Source organism: Chiloscyllium plagiosum, chromosome 4 (genome assembly GCF_004010195.1).
Source record: "Chiloscyllium plagiosum isolate BGI_BamShark_2017 chromosome 4, ASM401019v2, whole genome shotgun sequence".
In the NCBI taxonomy this organism is placed as follows: Eukaryota; Metazoa; Chordata; class Chondrichthyes; order Orectolobiformes; family Hemiscylliidae; genus Chiloscyllium; species Chiloscyllium plagiosum.
In genome coordinates, this window is record NC_057713.1 from 43,913,137 (window position 1) to 43,919,095 (window position 5,959).

The following is a 5,959-nucleotide window of genomic DNA, read 5'->3' on the forward strand; positions in this document are numbered from 1 at the left end:
TTAGTCTTCGGAGGGTTGGTATGGACTGGTTGGGCCGAAGGGTCTGTTTCCACACTGTGGGGAATCTAATCTAATCAATTGCCAGCATTTGGCCCATATCCCTCTAAACTCTTCCTATTCATATAGGCATCCTGTTGCCTTTTACATGTTGTAATTGTACCAGCCTCACCATTTCCTCTGGCAGCTCATTCCATACATACAACACCGTCTGCGTGAAAAATGTATCCCTTAGGTCCCTTTTATATTTTTCCCCTCACAAATTAAACCTACATCCTCTAGTTTAGGACCCCCCAACCCTCAGAAAAAGACCTTCTTTATTTACCCTCTCCAATGGTCTTGTCTATTTACCCCCTCATTAGTTCAAACTTCAATCAGATCACTCATCAGCCTCAGACACTCCAGTGAAAATAGCTCCAGCCTATTCAGCCTCTCCCTATATGTCAAAACCTCCAACCCTGGCAACACCTTTATAAATCTTTTCTACACCGTTTCAAGTTCAATAACAACTTTTCTATAGCAAGGAGACCAAAACTTAATGCAGTATTCCAAAAGTGGCCTAACCAATGTCCTGTGCAGCCGCCACATGACAGCTCAACTTAATGCACTGACCAATAAAGGCAAGCATACCAAACATTTTCTTCAACATCCTGTCTTCTTGTGACTCAACCTTCAAGGAACTATGAGCCTGCAGCCCAAAGTCTCTTTGTTCAGCAACATTCCCGAGGACTGTACCATTACGTCCTGCCCTGATTTGCCTTACCAAAATGCCCACTTTATCAAAGTTCTGTTCTTCTTTGAGATAACCTTTTTCATTATCCACCGATTCTGGTGTCATTTGCAAACTTAGTAAACGTTCCTCCTATATTCACATCCAAATATTGTGGTGTTTCATGAAGTTGATTCCAGGGATGAGGAACTTCAGTTACCTAGATAGTTTGGAGAAATTTTAAGCGTTTTCCTTGGAGAAGGGAACGTTAAGAGTTTTTAAAAAACAAGTTTAGCAGTTGTAAGAGCAATGTTTCCATTTGCTAAAGATGTGTGCTAAGAGGAATCTCTTAACCAACAACATGATATTCCACCTTTTTAGTTATAACAAGTCACCTTGAATGGAGGATTCTACGTAATCAAAGATGGAGGATGGGAAAAAAATTGGGACTGTAAGAGCTGCTCCTTTTTTGATGTAATTTCTGTGTTGGAGCTGATTTCCTCAAATTCTAGGAGCTGTAATTACTGTTTTACAAGCTGTTGCATTGTTTTGGAACTTTGGATACAAAAAAAAAGACACAGTTATAACATTTAAAAGCCATCTAAATGGGTGTATGAATAGGAAAGGTTAACCTGGATATGGGCCAAATGGGACTAGATTAATCTAGGATATCCAGTCGAATCATATCATCAGGTTCGCTGATGATATGACTGTAGTGGGTCTCATCAGCGCGAATGCCAAGTCAGCATACGGAGAGGAGATGCAGCGGTTAACGGACTGGTGCAGAGCCACCAACCTGTCACTGAACATGGATAAGATGAAAGAGACGGTTGTTGACTTCAGGAAGGCACGGAGCGATCACTCTCTGCTGGACATCAATGTCTCCCCTCCATCCTCACCACATTCTACAGAGGGTTCATTGAGAGTACTCTGAGCTGCTGCATCACTGCCTTGTTCGGGAATTGCGCTGTCTCGGATGGTAAAACCCCACAACGGATAGTGAGGACAGCTGAGAAGATCATCATGGTCTCTCTTCCCTCCATTACAGACATTTACACCACACACTGCATCCGAAAGGCTCAGGGCATTGTGGAAAACCCCACACACCCCTCACTCAAACTCTTCTTCCTCCTGCCATCTGGCAGAAGATACCAGGGCGTTTGGTCTCTCACGGCCAGATTGTGCAACAATTTTGTCCCCCAAGCCATCAGGCTCCTTAACACAGTATGTTCGGACTCTTTCCCATCTGAAATTCTTTGCACGACTTCAAATCGCTGCTATTTATCATTCTTCTATTTTACCGTAACTTGCGTGTTTTGCACTTCTTACGCACTTTGTGCCATGTATGAGTGTGTAGTTTGTGCTGTCCATGTAGCATCCTCAGTCCTGGAGGAACGCTGTCTTGTTTTAATGTATCAATTGTATATGGTAGAAATAACAAATAAAAGCTACTCTACTCATGCTGTACAGCTTTATGACTCTATGAATGCATCCAATTTTATACATTATCCTTTAAGCAACTATGTAATTACTGGATATACAGACAGGCAAGAATGGAAACCATGAGCACTGCTGACTGGCTGCCATCTTGACATTTAAATTATGGTTATCGAATTCCATCTTCTTGGCTGCCTTCAGAGCCTGAGTGTCCAGACACACCTCAATGACTCAAGGTTCAAGCAGATAGTCATGAAGGATTCTGTTACAGAGAAACCTGAGACTCATTCATGTGCATTGAATTGAGGATGACTGGGAGGCCTTCAGCGATATATTGTACTCCATTGTTCTAGATATCTTGAGTCCAAGAAATTGAGGATTGTTCAATGGAAGCTCAGGGACATGCAAGACATTTTATTCAATCAAAAAGCAGAAGAACTTCATTCATATAGATAGCGCTGAGACTGGAACAGATTTTGTAATGCTCTGGTCTATGGGCCCTAGTCTTCTTGTTCCTTATCAATCTGTTGCCAAGGATCAACACTGCTCACAGAAAAAGAAAGATGGGCAGAGCACTTTAACCACATCCTCTACTGACCTTCATTCATCAATGTAGCAGCAATCATCAGGCTGCCATAGGTTATCATTAAATGTTCTCCAGATAACCCTTCCATGCTGTTAGATATGATGAATGCAAAATAAAATTCTATTGTGGAAAAAACTGGAGGTTATCATGCTATCCCAGTTGAGGTCTACAAGGCTGGAGATCAATATCTGGTTAGGAAGCTCACTGAACTATTTCAGTCTATGAGAAAGTAATAAACGATCCCTCAATAATATGACAATGTCTCCATTGTCCATCTGTACAAAAAGAAAAGCAACTGAGCAATCTTATAACAAACGTGGTGGAATCTCTCCAATGAAATCATTCACCTTCATTGACTGGCAAAATATTCACCCAAATCCTTCTGAACCACTCAGCGCAAGAACTCAACATCATCTGCTGCCGGAGGTTCAGTGCAGTTTCAGAAAAGGGTGAATAACCACTGATATGTTTGTAGATAGTCAGCTACAGGAGAAATGTCAAGAACAGAATATGGACTTTTGCACCACATTTGTTTACCTAACCAAGAACTTTGACACAGTTATTTCTGAGGATGTGATAATGTCAATTTCAGAATTTTAATAACTGTTCATGGATTGGAAAAAAACAACAAAGATAACTCTTTTTCTGGAATAAAGTGCTTCTTGAGATGAAAGGAACAATGAGGAACTGTTATAAAATGAGTTATAACAAGACGTGAATTAAACATCCCTGGGAAAAAGGTGCTACAAAAACAACATAAACAAGCTGTTTCCTGGGATAGGGAAGATAAGACTTATTTGATAATCTGATGCTTCATGACAAATGGGCAATTAGACCTGCCTGCAGAAGTAAAGTTCTGAGGCAAAGGGGTTAATTGTAGAAGAAAGCTGTGTTTAAACAGATAGCTAACTCCGAATGTAACAAGGATCAAAGGAGTTTTTTTTGATAAGAAGGCAAGCTGCAGACTTGAATTCACGAAAAGCATAATCAATGTTGTGAATGAAAGAATCTAAAGGATAGTTATAAGGTCACATTGCAAACTTGAAAGAGAGAAAATTGTATAAGAATCCAACGCCAGAACAACTTAACAGTAGAACTTCAAAGAACAACACTGCAGAAGGACTGAACCCTGGAAACTTCCAGGGACAGATGACTGTTAGTTGAAAATTGGCCAGATTTCACCATTAATCAGGTAATAGCTAAGTTGGGTCACAGGTTTATACTTGCTTACTTGAGGGGTCTGAATAAAGTTTAAATTATTGCTTCAGCATTTGATTGTCTGTGAGATTTCTTCATATGTAGCTGAATTAAAGGTGACTTGTGGTGATTCACCTGGAAGCTAATGAAAACAGACGGTTCCTCTATGAAAATCATAGAGTCATAGAAATCCACAAAACTGAAAAAGGCACTTCAGCCCATCATGTCCACACCAGTCAAAACGAACCACCTAACAATTCTAATTGTCATAATTCATCATCATCATAATTGTTAACAGTTCCATGAAGGCATGCTCATACATGTCCTAGATCACAGTGAATCTTCTGACCAATTCCCAGCTACTAATGGAGTTAAATAGGGCTAACATTAACCATCTCTGATGCTCTCTGATGCCATTCATAGTCGTGGTCCAGACATTTAGTATTGCATGGATGGAAATCTGCTCACTTTGAGATCACACCAGGCAAAGCTGACAAGGTTATGCTTCACAATTTCCTGTTTGCCCATGTTTATGCACAAGTTGAAGATTCAGAGCTGAGAATGCAATGTAGCAGGCATATGTTTTCCAAAGCATGCAATAGTTTCAGTCTTATGATAATTATGAAGAAAAGTGTAGTCTTTTACCAACCTAAGTTGAAAAATGTGGTGCTGGAAAAACACAGCAGGCCAGGCAGCATCCGAGGAGCAGGAGGTGCTGTGTTTTCCAGCACCACATTTTTCAACTCTGGTACTCCAACATCTGCAGTCCTCACTTTCTCCTAGTTGATCTTTTACCAACCTAATCCAGGAAAGCAATATCTCTGGCTCAAGGTTTCATTCATGGATAGAACATATATGCAGTGGACATGTTCACATCTCAAACATGCTCTCACAAGCTGTATATATTGATAGTGACAAATACAGGAATTACCAATGTAAGTGTAGCCATCAGCAAACTTTAAACATTTGTCTGTGGTGAGAGGAGTAAGTCCACCGAGGATTCTACCTACCATGCTCTCTTCTCATGTCAGACTTAGACTGTGTACCAGCAATTTTCCAAGACATTTAACAGCTTTCACATGAACGGACTTTGGAAGCTGAGTTGGGCTGACCATACAACCAGAATGTCTGATACATGTTTAATTATCAAACAAACCTCCAATGAGAATACAGGTCTGGGATGCACTCTCATGGTTGTTATAGGAAGCTCGACAAAAAAAAACATTATGGAAATTTCATCTCTGAGTTTTGATATTGACTTCAAGTGGGAGAAGCTTACCACACTAGGATCTCTGTACCTGGTGCAACAAGGTAAATGTTAGAAACGAAAATCGCTTCTCAATAATCGCTCTAGACAAATTCAGGAAAACAAAGTTTTATTAACAAGTCAAGTCTGCAGAGTTGGGCACCCTTGAAGAAAAGGCGCGCTGAGGCTTACAAAGTCTCCCATTATATACAGTACAAGTCCCTCCTCTCCTTGGCTCTAACAAGCCATGAGGTTCACATTCTTAAAAACATCATTATTCTTATCACAAAGTCTGCAACAAATGTCTCCAGAGTCTCTAAAGTTGTTGTTTTTCTCACCCTGTAGTCTTATCAGTCAAAGACTTATTCTTCTCTGTCTGTGCAATCTGGAGCAGATGTCTCTCGAGTCGTTTCCCTATCCTGCAGTCTTATCAGTCAAGGACTCATCCTTCCCTACCTATGTTAATGGTTTCATCAATCAAGGACCTGTTTGTTTTTACTCTGCTCACAAATTGTCAGCATTCTGCACAATTTAAACTATTCTACTTTTGAGTATATAAAATGGTTGTTAGAAAAGAAACAAAAGTTTTGTCTTTTAGTATAGATCAGTCTGTGGTCCAGGCACATCTTAAAGTTTAAACCGAAATTACCTCTCACAGTATCCCAATCTTGAATCAGATTGGTTCTATTAACCAAAGTAGGAATTTATAAAATATTACATGCAGTTTGTGTGCTTTTTGAGCAAAATTGAATATATCTGCAAATATAATTCTGCAAATGCAAATTCA